At 44.1% G+C, this 13,527-nt stretch overlaps 1 long non-coding RNA gene across 1 annotated transcript; it reads right to left on the bottom strand.

Annotated features, from left to right (window-relative positions):
- Nucleotides 1-11,822: 11,822 nt before the first annotated feature.
- LOC311011347 lies at nucleotides 11,823-12,368 on the bottom strand. The gene is made up of 2 exons (XR_014596884.1): nucleotides 12,298-12,368; nucleotides 11,823-11,994 (listed from the first exon to the last, which is right to left on the bottom strand). It is a non-coding gene; the product is annotated as an uncharacterized lncRNA (long non-coding RNA).
- Between the last annotated feature and the right edge of the window lie 1,159 nt (nucleotides 12,369-13,527).

Raw genomic sequence — 13,527 nt, forward strand, 5'->3', positions numbered from 1 at the left:
AAAGAGGCAGCAGCCAGTGCTGCGTGGCATTATGAATGACAGACAGTCTGAAAATATAGATGTAATGAGTGCACGGCCCAAAGCCCAGTGGGGCCCTAAAGAAGGACACAAACACACTGCACGTCTCAAACCAGGAAATAAGGACAGAGCCACGGGCTGCGGACGATGTGGAAATAGAACAAGCCACCACTGGAAGGATTGCCCTGCTAAAGATGCAGAATGCCGCAAATGCAAAAGAAAAGGACATTTTGCCCGGAAATGTCGGTCAGCTGGTGGCATCCATGACATCACAGAGGATTCTGCAGAGTATGACCTCAGCTTTCTTGGAGAGGTGATCATCAACATGGACAGTGTGGAAAATGAATGGACAGAAAATCTTGAATTAAATGGAGAAACAAAGGAGTTTAAATTAGACACTGGAGCTGGAGTTACAGCGATCCCGACTCACCACTACTCAACAGACAAACATGGGACATTGCTGCTGTCCAAAATACCCCTGTATGGTCCGGGCAGGCAGCCCTTGGAGGTAAAAGGGTACTTCAGAGGAAAACTGAAGGTGAGAGATAAACACACTGAACAAGACATCTATGTGGTGAACAAACTAACAAAACCACTGTTGGGGCTTCCAGCCATTAAGGCTTTGACTCTTGTAAAGCGGGTGCACACAGTCCAAGTGGGAGAAGATTTCATAAAGTGTTACCCCACAGTCTTCAAAGGACTGGGGAAACTGTCAGCACCATACAAAATTGAACTGACACCAGATGCCACACCATATGCTTTGTCTGCCCCACGTCGAGTTCCCCTCCCACTACGCGACAAGGTGAGGACAGAACTGGATCGGATGGAGACAATGGGGGTGATATCTAAAGTCACACAACCCACTTCATGGTGTGCGGGCCTCGTGGTGGTGCCGAAACCAAAATCAAAGGAAAGACTCAGACTGTGTGTAGACCTGACACACCTGAACGTGTGGGTCAAGCGGGAGAGGCATATCCTGCCAAATGTGGATCACTCACTAGCGATGCTGACAGGAGCAAAGATCTTCACCAAATTAGATGCCACGTCAGGGTTTTGGCAGATCCCCCTGACCGGAGACAGCGCTCTCCTGACCACTTTCATCACTCCATTCGGCCGCTATTGTTTCAACAGGCTGCCGTTTGGGATATCCTCAGCCCCAGAACACTTTCAGCGTCGGATGACACAACTTCTTGAGGGCTGTGAGGGTGTGGTGTGTCATGCAGACGACATTTTGGTGTATGGCAAAGATCAGAATGAACATGATACAAGACTGCACCAGGTGCTGATGAGACTTAGAGAGGAGGGGCTGACTTTGAATAAGGAAAAGTGTGAATTTGCCAAAAGCGAACTCATGTTTCTTGGACACAGCCTCTCGACAGAAGGAGTGAAACCCGACCCGGGTAAAGTCAAAGCCATACTGGACATGCCGGAGCCCACCTGCGTGGCTGACGTCAGACGAGTGATGGGCATGGCTAACTACCTGGGCAAGTTCCTGCCTCACCTCTCCTCATATGCACAGCCCCTAACAATTCTTCAGTCAGAGAAGACAGAATGGTGCTGGGGGACACCACAGCAGAAAGCTTTTCAGAAGCTAAAATCAGAACTGAGTTCACCCAGAGTCCTGGCTGTATACTCACCATATGCAGAGACGCGTGTGTCAGCTGATGCATCGTCGTTCGGGATTGGAGCAGTTTTGATCCAGAAACAGCCAGAGAGTGAAGACTGGAAACCAGTGGTGTTCATCTCCAGACAACTATCTGCCGCCGAGAAACATTATGCTCAAATTGAGAAGGAGGCACTGGCAGCAACCTGGGCATGTGAACGGCTGCAATCATATCTGCTAGGTATGTGCTTCACAATCGAGACTGATCACAAACCCTTGGTCCCCTTGCTGAGTTCCAAAGCGCTGGATGAGCTTCCTCCTCGTGTCTTGAGATTTCGACTAAGACTGTTGAAGTTCACATACAACATTGTACACGTGCCAGGAAAGCAGCTCATCACGGCGGACACGCTGTCACGAGCTCCGGTGGGTCACACAGCCACACAGGAAGAGGAAGAGCTGGAGGCTGATGTCCAGATCTTTGTGGACTCCATCAGACAGTCTCTCCCAGCCACTGAAGCAAGGCTGCTACAGCTAGCAGAGAAGCAGAAAGATGACCCGGTCTGCAGTACATTGAGACAGTACTGTCAAACAAAGTGGCCTGACAGAGCTCACCTGCCACCTGATATCGGTCCCTTCTGGTATGTGAGAAATTACCTGTCCATGGCTGGAGATCTTCTCTTAAAGGGACAGAGGATCGTCATCCCCAGCTCCTTAAAAGATGAGATGCTTGACATCCTCCACCAGGGTCACCAAGGGATAGGAAAGTGCCGAGCCAGGGCCCATCAGTCGGTCTGGTGGCCAGGGCTCTCAACTGAAATAAAGAAAAAAGTGGAAAACTGCCCCATATGCATCAAACACAGGATCACACAGAGGGAGCCTCTGTTGACAACCCCTATACCTGAGAGACCGTGGCAACACGTCGGAACGGACTTATTCATCTGGGATAAGAAAACCTACCTTGTAGTGATAGACTATTTCTCTCGCTATATTGAAGTGGCACACCTCCATGTCGCATCAGCAAAAACAGTCATATCGGCTCTGAAGAACATCTTTGCCCGGCATGGAGTTCCAGTGGTGCTCATGTCAGACAATGGGCCGCAGTATGCTTCTTCTCTCTTCAAAGACTTTGCCAGTGAGTATGGTTTTACTCACAGGACCAGCAGCCCGCGATACCCACAAGCCAATGGCGAAGCGGAACGGGCAGTGGCCACTGTCAAAGGCTTATGGAAAGAGGGAGGAGACTACGCAAAAGCGCTACTCAGCTACCGAGCCACCCCTTTGGAGAACGGATATTCTCCAGCCCAGTTACTCATGGGGAGACAGTTAAGAACCACACTCCCTCAAGTGCCCAAAACACTGAGTCCACGCTGGCCAAACATCAAACAGCTCAGGAGCACAGAGACACGAGGGAAACAGAAACAAGAGCAATACTATAACAAACGCCACAGAACACACAATCAACCGGAGTTACACCCAGGCCAGAGTGTATGGATCACTACAGAGAGCACTCACGGGACAGTTGTACAGCAGACAGCTGCTCCGAGATCATACATTGTCAGAACAGAGGATGGGCTGTTGAGGAGAAACCGTACACACCTGCGAGCAACCCAGTGTCCACCTCCTGATTCAACCAACAGAGAGGACACTGACTCAGACAGTGCAGACCAACCTGTAGCAGAGCCAGATGCTACATATGTTACAAGCTCAGGCAGACACTCACGTCCGCCTAAAAGACTGGATTTGTGATTTGACAGGTTAAAAGGAGTTCAGGACTGTGATTGTTATGGTTCACATGAAAGAAAAAAAAAAGTTGATGAATGAGAATGTAACCGTGAATGTTCTGGAATGACGGTTTAGGTTAAGTCAGGTTCAAAAAAGGAATTGAATAGAAAGAAAGAAAAAAAAGAATTTGTTTAGAACGCTTGAATAATAATGTTCTTTACTTAAAAGGGGGAGATGTTGTGTAAGGTTAATCTAAACAGTTATAATATGGGCATGTTAATGCCTCAGCCAATGAGAGGAGTTGTTGTTGGAATACGGATGTGACGTTTTGTGTACTGCTCTCCAAGTCGGAAGTAAACAGTTGACTGCAAGTCGCTCTCTGTCTCGTTATTATGATATGGTAACGTAACAGGACAGAAACGATTTAACGTTTTGTTTTATATACAGTAAAAGTTTAAAATCTGTTCACCCTTATACCTCTGGTCTCAGTCGCGTCTGTGTCTCCCTCCTTTCCAGACACAATCCCCGTCAAAGTCACATCAAAATCAAACCTCCTCAAATACTCTAGCAATACATTAAATCCATGTTAGGAGCGGAAAGATGTCATTTACCTTCAGATCACCGTCCGCTCCGTCCAGCTGACGCCGTTGACTGCAGCAGCAATGTGTTGCCACTCGCACTGCGTCTTTTTCTTCGTGATCCCGCGGGTGTGGCCACTAAATTAAATTATTGTCCGTGCCTCCACTTCCCCAACAAGTGTCTCTTTCTCCGTTTCTGAAAAGTTACGTTTCTTTGCTTTTTCCTGACCTGTCGCCGTGATTCACCACACGGAAACGATTGCATGCCGGCTCATTAACATAGTAAAATGTGGGCGTGTACAGGGCAGGACTCAGGTACGCACACTTGTAGGTGATCCTGTGATTTATAAAGGAAACATTGCGTACAGCTTGCGTGCACACAGTTTTATAAATCAGATTTTTTTTTTTGGCGCACGCAAACTTTGGCTTTTTGCCGTACGTACACTTTTAGTAAGGATCCTAAGCACAGTTTTATAAATGAGGGCCCAGAGCAGGGTGTGCCATGGAGAATGTTCATTGTCTCTGTAATAAGTGTGGTGGGAACGAGCACTTGATACACAACTGGCTGTCCTGGTGCAATGTGAGCTTTACGACAGAGCATGTCATGACACAGTATTAGTTTAGGGAATTGCCACCAGAGTTTTCTTTGGATTTTTCCTTTTACCTGTCTAAGGTTAGGACGTTTGTGTTGGTTTACCCATTTGTACACTTCTGAGAGAATGGGGTCAGACAGTTGATTAGCTACAATGTCATTACCTTGACCAGAAAGTGTGTGTTGTAACAATTCCATATCCACATTGGTTGTCTGAACAACAGCAGAATCTCCTTCCACACAGCAAACCTGATCCGTGGTGCTGATCATAGAAGAAGGCTGCACTGGCAGATTGTGCAACTGTGGAGCAGGAGGAGGAGTGTCCAGTTTGACAGGAGAGGAGTGGTGTTCCTGGGAAAGAGTCGCTGTGTCCTTTGAGACCACTGGGTCCTGTGAGAGGGGAATCCGTGACATAGCGTCAGCATTAGTGTGTTTCTTTCCCTCTTTGTGTAATATAGTCCACTGATACGGATCTAACTCCAAAACCCAACGACCTCGTCGTCCAGTGGGGTCATGTGTGACATCCCGTTTCCGTAGAGTGAGGAGTGGACGGTGATCAGTGATGATCGTAAATGGATTACAGCTCAAGTAGTGTCTGAAGTTTCTAACAGACCAGACAACGGCCCAGAGTTCTTTGTCATATGTGGACCATTTTTTCTCTGTGCGGGTCAAAACATGACTTGCATATGCTATAACCCGTTCATTCCCATTTTGAACCTGTGAGAGCACTGCGCCAACTGCAGAGTTATATGCATCTGTACTGAGAATGAATGGCTGATGAAAGTTGGGAAATGCCATTATTGGAGGGGATGTGAGTGCATCTTTTAATGTCTGAAAAGCAGTTGAGCACTCGTCGGTCCAGTCAAATGGAACATGCTTTTGAGTGAGTCTTTGAAGAGGATGAGCAATTAGTGCATACTTGTGTACAAAACATCTGTAATATGAGCACAATCCCAGAAATGTTCGTACCTCTGTGGGTGATCTTGGGACAGGCCACTCACCTACACGGTGGCTGTTTACTGGGTCCAGTGTAAGTCCGTCACGTGACACAACATGTCCCATATACTTGACTGCAGATTTGCAAAAGTCACATTTCTTTGGATTTAGTTTCAAACCTGCTTGTCTGAATCGTGTGAGAATGTCTGTCAGGTTTTGAAGATGATCGTCAAAGTCCCGCCCCATACAGATGACGTCATCAAGATAAATGACACATGTTGTCCAGTGGAGACCTCTCAAAAAAAGCTCCATCAGTCTCTGAAAAGTTGGTGGCGAGTTTTTCAGACCCATGGGCATTACTTTGAATTGGTAGAGACCGTCACCTGTTGTAAATGCTGTTTTGGGCCTGTCTCTGTGGTGCATTTCAACTTGCCAGTATCCACTTGACATGTCCATGGTAGAGAAGAACTGAGAGCCGGACAGTGCATCTAGACTATCATCGACCCTCAGGAGAGGATGTGCATCTGTGATGGTGACTGAGTTTAGTTTTCGGAAATCAGCACAAAATCTGTATGTGCCATCTTTCTTTTTCACCATGACCAGTGGGCTGGCCCAGGGGCTTGTACTGTCTTCAATCAGATCCTGAGCTTTAAGCTCTTCCACCTGGCGGCGGATCTCTGTTTTCATTGAAGGAGAGGTACGATAGGCTCTTTGTGAGATGGGATTGTCACAAGCAGTTGTGATTTTGTGTGTGACTAGGTTCGTCCTTCCAAAGTCAAACGGTTGTTGACTGAACACATCTGAGAATGAGTTTAAAGTGTCTTTCAATTTCTCATGTTGTGCACTTGTGAGATCAGGGTGTGAAATATCAGGCAGTACAGGTGGCTTGGACAGTGCACGTATCTGAATGTTGACATTACAGACAGAGCTTTCCATTACTGTGTATTCATCTTTGCTGTCGTCAGATGTGGCATGAAAAGTGCCTATTTGAGTGCCACTATGTAACATGACTTCTTCACTGGAGGGATTAGCCACTTTCACATAGAGCGAACTGTTACGGCCTCTGCTACTGCTTTACTGGCAGGTAGAGAGCCTTAATTGATTAACCACACCTTCTTTAGGCGTGGCCTCCAGAAGGCATAAGAGGCCTGCCAGCTGGGAGCTCTCTCTCTCTCTCATTAAGGAGGCAAAGAAGCAAAGTTGGAGACATTTTTGTGGTAAATTAGGACCAGATACACCCATAAAAAAGATTTGGAGTCTTGTACATAGAATGACAGGGGTGTTTCGGCAGGCAACAATCCCTGTACTTCACTGTGATGGAGCTGTAGCTGTAAATAACAAAGAAAAAGCAAATATGCTAGTTAAACAATTCCATAAAGTACATAGCTCTAACAATGCAAATAGGAGGAGGCGATGTGAAGTATTAGGAAAGCAACTGGATAAACTGCAAATTAATAGTGATAATGCTGATGATATCAATCTGTTTTTCTCACTAGGAGAGCTACAAAAAGCCACTAATCAGGGGAAAGATACCTCTCCAGGTAGGGACGGATTGGGGTATCAATTATTTAAACATTCTGGAGAACTGATGGGGGAGAAAGTGCTTGCCCTAATAAATAATGTGTGGGAGAGGGGTTGTCTTCCTTAAGAATGGAAGCATGCGGTAATTGTTCCAATTGTGAAACCTGGAAAGCAACCCGATAACCCTAGTTCCTATAGACCAATTGCCCTGACCTCTGTCTTATGCAAAATCATGGAACGTATGATAATGGATAGGCTTGGGGAAAAGCTGGAAAAAAGTGGTTACTTTGTGACGCATCAGAGTGGATTTAGGCAGGGACGGTCAACAATGGATGCTGTCTTAAATTTAGACATGGACATAAAGAAAGCCATCGCAAATAAGGAAGCAGTTGTAGCAGTCTTTCTGGATATAGAAAAAGCATATGACATGCTTTGGAGGGAAGGGTTATTAATTGCACTTTATGACGTTGGAATCAGAGGGAGAATGTTTAACTGGATCAAAAACTTTTTATGCAACCGGTCAATTCAAGTGAGGATTGGAAATGAACTTTCAGATGAGTTTGAGGTGGAGAATGGAACCCCTCAAGGAAGCGCGATAAGTCCGCTTCTTTTTAATATTCTGGTTAACGGCATGTTTAGTAGAGTGGGGAAAGGATTTGGTTTTTCATTATTTGCAGATGATGGGGCTATCTGGAAGCGAGGGAGGAACCTCCCCTACCTGTTTAACCAAATTCAAGGTGCGTTAGAGAAAGTGACTGAGTGGGCTAATGATTGGGGTTTTAAAATTTCTACAGATAAAACTAAATATATGGTGTTTGGAAATAAGAAAAGTATGCCGACCCACCAAATACAACTGTATAATAATAATCTTGAAAAAGTCAAGTATTTTAAGTTTTTAGGAATATGGCTGGACGAAAGGATGACAGGGAAAAAACAAGTTGAAATGGTTTCATTGAAGTGTGGGAAAATAATTAATGTCCTTAGGTGTGTGGCTGGGTCAGACTGGGGGGCTGATAGAGAATCAATGATGATGCTCTACAGAGCAATGATAAGATCAGCTATTGACTATGGAAGTATGGTTTATGGATCAGCAGCTCCGTCAGTGATCAGGAAACTTGACATCGTCCAAGCAAAAGTGTGCTGTGGAGCATTCAGAACAACCCCAACACCAGCATTACTGATAGAAATGGGGGAGATGCCGTTAGAAATCAGGAGACATAAACTTGGTTTGAGATATTTAATGAAGCTCAAAGGACAAAAAGAAATGTTACCAACAAAGAACCTTCTGAGTGAACATTGGGAGTTTATGGGAACATCAAAAAGGACTAAAACAAATCTTGTTGCAGAAAAATTAAAATCTGTGGCGCAGGAAATTGGAATTGTGGATATAAGTGTGTGTCCTCCAGTGTGTCGTCCAGCTGTGGCCTCATGGTTGGTTCCAGATCCCATTGTTGACCTAAAGCTTTTGAATAAAAGCAAATCAAGGACGTCAGAGGTTGTAGTAAAGGAGGTAAAAGTCTGGCAGCAACTAAAATGGGGAAACCACCTACAAATTTATACAGATGGGTCAAAAGATCATGAGAGTGGGAAAGTGGCAGTTGGTATCAGCATACCTGAAATCGGGTATAAAAAAGGATACAGAATATCAAATCATATGTCAGTCTTCACAGCAGAAATGGTGGCAGTTCTGTTGGCAGTAAGATGGGTTGAGGACAATAAACAGGGAAATGCAATCATATGCAGTGATTCAGCAGCAACATTAACTACAATAAAAGAAGCTAAATCCAAGTCCAGACCTGATTTAGTTGTAGAAATTTTACAATCTTTGTTTAGAATCCACAAGGCAGGGTATGAGGTGGGGTTTCTTTGGGTTCCGGCACATATGGGTGTGAAAGGGAATGAGGAGGCGGATGAGATGGCAAAGAAGGCGGTGATGGAGGAAAGTGTGCAAATTCAGTTGCAATATGGGGCACCAGAGTATAGTGAAATAATAAACAGGTATCTAAAAGAAAAGTGGCAAAAGTCTTGGGAGAAGGAAAGGAAAGGAAGGGCATATTTTTCAGTGCAGGAAACGGTAAATAAAGACAAGTGCACTTACAGGTGCAGTAGGAAAGACTCTGTAGTAATCTCGAGATTGAGACTTGGACACTGTAGGCTGAGGAGTGGGTTGGCTCTGATTGGTAAGCATCCTGATGGCAAATGTGAGTGTGGAGATAGTGAGACAGTGAAACATGTACTACTCCAGTGCAAAATATACTCCAGTCAGAGAAGGACTCTCTTCAGGAATCTTGGAGCAGATGGGGAAACCGTTTTTAATATACGAACGCTTCTAAATCTAGATTCTTGGGTTAAAACAAAGAAATTGGTGGATTATCTACACCAAACAGGATTGTACAAAAGGATTTGATGTAGTTCTTAATAACTAACTGTACTAACTAACTGCGCCAAAGCTGCGTCTAGTCTGCCTAACTAAAGAAGAAGAAGAAGAAGCTCTCTCTCTCACTCTCTGACTCAGGCCTGGTGCAGCACCACCACCAGTTTCTCCTTTGTTTGGTTTGATGCACCTTTCAACATGCCTACACCATCTTTCCACTCATCCACACACTGCTAACACAACTGATATCATACACTATCATACTCCACACCTACTAATAGTTAATTCGGTTAATTTTGGGTTAATAAATTAAGGCTCTGAAAAGTTGTTGTCTGTGTGGCCTCCCTTTTTGTTGCCATCTTTGAGCCAGATGGTAACAGAACCGTGTTCAGTTTTTGTTACAGTCCATGCAAAACCAACCATTGACTGATTAGTGTAGTGTGGTTCAAATACACCTGCATAGTCATGAGGCATCAGTCCCTTAAGTGGTACATCTAGCTTAGCCGAGATGACCATCTCTGACATGGCTGGGAGTGTAACTGTAGAAGATACTGTAACATCAGTTAATTTAGGGACGTATTGGTGTGGGCTAACCAGTGGCACTACTTTGTCATCTACTATGAGGGCCATGTTTCTGGTGTTTACAATAATGCCATTAGCAACCAGAAAATCCCAACCCAATATCAGTGGTTTAGTACAGTTTCTGACAACTTGAAGGGCATGTGTCATCGGCTTGTGAGCAATACTTAAATTGACTGTCATTGAGCCAACAGAGTCCAGAGGGTCACCTGTGACACCAGTGAGAGGAACAAACTGTTTTTCAATGGGCTTTTTGTAGAGAGCATTTGTAGACCTCCTAAAATCCTCACTGATAACTGAAATGTCTGCTCCAGTGTCAACAAAAGCATGTACAACAGTGTCCTCAATCACAACTGACACATCTTTTTGACACATCCACCACACATAAACTGTCTCTGGTAAAGTCAGTGGATGGTGTTGTGAAAAAATAGTAAGCTTGAATATACGAGGAGAGTCTATGGGTTGTATCAATAACAGCGCTTTATTAGCACAAGTATCAGGAAAGCATATTCCGGCAGTTATACGTGCACGGACCTAATAGTCAGCTCAACATAGGGTTGAGCTCACTCAAAAGGCGCTTACAACAGAGTGCGCAGCTTATTTCAAGAGACTCCACATGAGTCTGATTGGCTCAGTCAATAGATGCAGGCGGAGCGTAATTTTAGCATGCCGCGGCCTGGTTGGAGCGCTGGGTATCTCCACCCACACTGGCTCATACGATCCATCCCTCCGGGTGCTGTCATCTATGTATGTGTGTGTATGTTGTCGAGATGCATATCATGTGCTTGTCATGTGCTCCTTCCGGGTGCAGCTACACATTGTGTCCGTTCATTGTATGTTGTCGGGACGTATATCATGTGCTTGTCATGTGCTCCTTCCGGGTGCGGCTACACATTGTGTCCGTTCATTGTATGTTGGCCCCCACCCTTGCCGCTCTCTTGCCTGTGCCTGTGTGTGTGTGTGTGTGAGACCCAGATGTTATCCTCTCTTGTGTTTCCTGTTTTCAACGTATGGCGTGCAGATGGAATGCCCTGACGCAGTTTCTAACCCTCACAGTAGTTTTCCACTAGCCTGAACATCTGAGTTTATGTGTAGTAATTTAAAGCTGTGTGATTAGCTTATTTGAATTTATTAAAAGGATAGCCCCTTGAGATGTAGCATCTCATTTTCAAGGGGGTCCCTGAACAAGCATATACATAGAACACACAACATCAGCAATACACTACATTACATTGTAGAAATACATAACATGACAATACAATACAACAAATACAGACATCTTGCTCACACACTCCCACATACCACCCCTACCCCCATCAATTTAACAGAATAGAAATATTAAATAACATAGTAGAAATAACGAAATAACAAAATGGAGAAAGAAGGAATAACAATGGAAGAATCAATGAAGTAATTAACTAAAAACAAGAGCAGTTTGTTTTAAGATGTAAATATAGTGACCTCCTGAAACAATGTAAAGAGGTAATAGAACGCAAAGAAGGAAGGAGATTATTCCAATCAAATGGGGCTTTATATTGGAATGACCTTTTACCAACCTCTTTAGAGATTCTAGGAACAAAGAAATAAGGGAAGTTGGTATGTCTAAGTGGGTATGGGGAGTTGTATGGAATCATAAGTTCTTTTAAATAAGGAGGACAATTAAAATAAATACATTTGAAAAGAAAATGGAACCAATGATACCCCTTTTCCACCAACGCGAACCTAGTTCAAGAGCCGGGCCGGTGCCGTGCTGGTTCGCAGTTGGTTCAACTTGCGAACCGTCCGAGAACCTGTTTGCGTTTCCACCGGCTAGAGAGCCCAGAGAACCACGTCATTACGTCACTGTATACGTCTGAGGTTTCCCCGCAGCGCTCATTTCGAGCATAGCAGACATGTCTCTTCAGAAAAAGTGTTTATTTTGGTAAATAATACAATAACAATAAAATACACAAAATACTAAAATCACAACATTTTTTAAAGTGTAGAACAGTGTGTGATCAATAGATCAGAGTGTTTGATGTTTAGTCATCTGCAGGTTGGACCTCCGTTCAATATCGCCGATGTCCGACAGCTCTACAAACACAAACCAGAGAACAGCGGTTTAATCACAAACGTGTCCACGACGCTGTTAACACAGATGTTAAGTCACGTTGGTAGTTGGTAACGTTTAGTGAGCGAACGGCAGTCAGAAAGTGGCATGCTAACGTTGTTGTTAGCAATATCACGCTAGCTGGCTAGCTAGCCGGTCAGCTTACATTACGCGAGGATGCATAGCCACTAGTTGCTGCTGTTACGAACGTAATCACTAGCTTGGTAAACTAAACAGAAATGTGACGTTAGTTTGCAACGAGGTTAAACATTTTAAAAGTGAAACTTACCGGGAACGTTAGTAAAACTCCGCACTCCGCAGCGGCGTATTTTCCCCCGTTGCCTTGATCGTTAACCCCGCCCCCAGCCCCTAACGTAAGCCGGGCCCTGTTCCAGCCCAGCAAAGAGTTGGGGCCGCTCGGGAACCAGTTTTCCAGGCCGAGAGCCGGCTCTTTGTCTGTGGAAACAGGAAGAACTGGTTCGCGATTGGGCACCGGCTCCGAACCGACCCTCAAAATGCCTCGGTGGAAAAGGGGTATGAGATTGCCTTCTTAATTTGGGTTGTAGCCAGTTCAGAGAATCAAACATGAGACAATGATGTGTTCTAAAAGGACATCTCAAAACAAATCTACATAAGGAGTTAAATAATATAGTCAGAGATTTAAGGTGAGTGTCAGAGGTGTTTTGATAAACAACATCAACATAATCAATAAGTGGTAGTATCAGTTGTGTGATTAACCTTTTTCTGACATGAAATGTGAAACAGTTGATTGAACGGTAAAGTGAAGCGAGACAACCATATGCTTTTTTAACAATGTAATCAATGTGAGGTTTAAATGAGAGTTCAGGATCAATCCAAAGTCCAAGATATTTAAATGTGTCAACTTTGTCAACAGGGGATCCATCGGAAAAATAAATATGAAAATCAGATGACTGGGATTGGAGATGACGTGTACTAAAAATCATACTACATGACTTCTTTTTGTTCAATACAAGTTTGTTCTTGCAGAACCAGTCTTGAACCATATCAAAGTCGGACTGTAGAGAGTTCTGGATCTGCGCTATATTTGATTTAGAGGTGTATATAACAGTGTCATCGGCATATAAGTGGGTATGACAGTTGGAGCAAATTTTAGGCAGATCATTAATAAATACAGAAAAAAGAAGCGGACCCAGTATGGAGCCTTGTGGAACACCCTTATCAATAGTTAAAAAGTCAGACTGATGACATTGAAAAACAACACATTGACGACGACCATGGAGATAAGCATTAAACCAGAGAAGAGCATTTTGATCAAGACCAATTGCAAAGAGTTTGTCAAGTAGCAAATAGTGGTCAACCAGATCAAATGCCTTAGATAAATCAATGAAAATTGCACCAGTAAGATTACCCTTATCAAAGGAGGTGAACACATCATTTGTAAATTTCAACAAGGCTGTGGTAGTGGAAAAATTTTGTCTGAATCCTGACTGAAAAGGTGATAGAATATTATTTGAGTTTAAGTACTGTGACAGC

Source organism: Eutrigla gurnardus, assembly GCF_963514095.1.
Source record: "Eutrigla gurnardus genome assembly, chromosome: 1".
NCBI classification, from domain to species: Eukaryota; Metazoa; Chordata; class Actinopteri; order Perciformes; family Triglidae; genus Eutrigla; species Eutrigla gurnardus.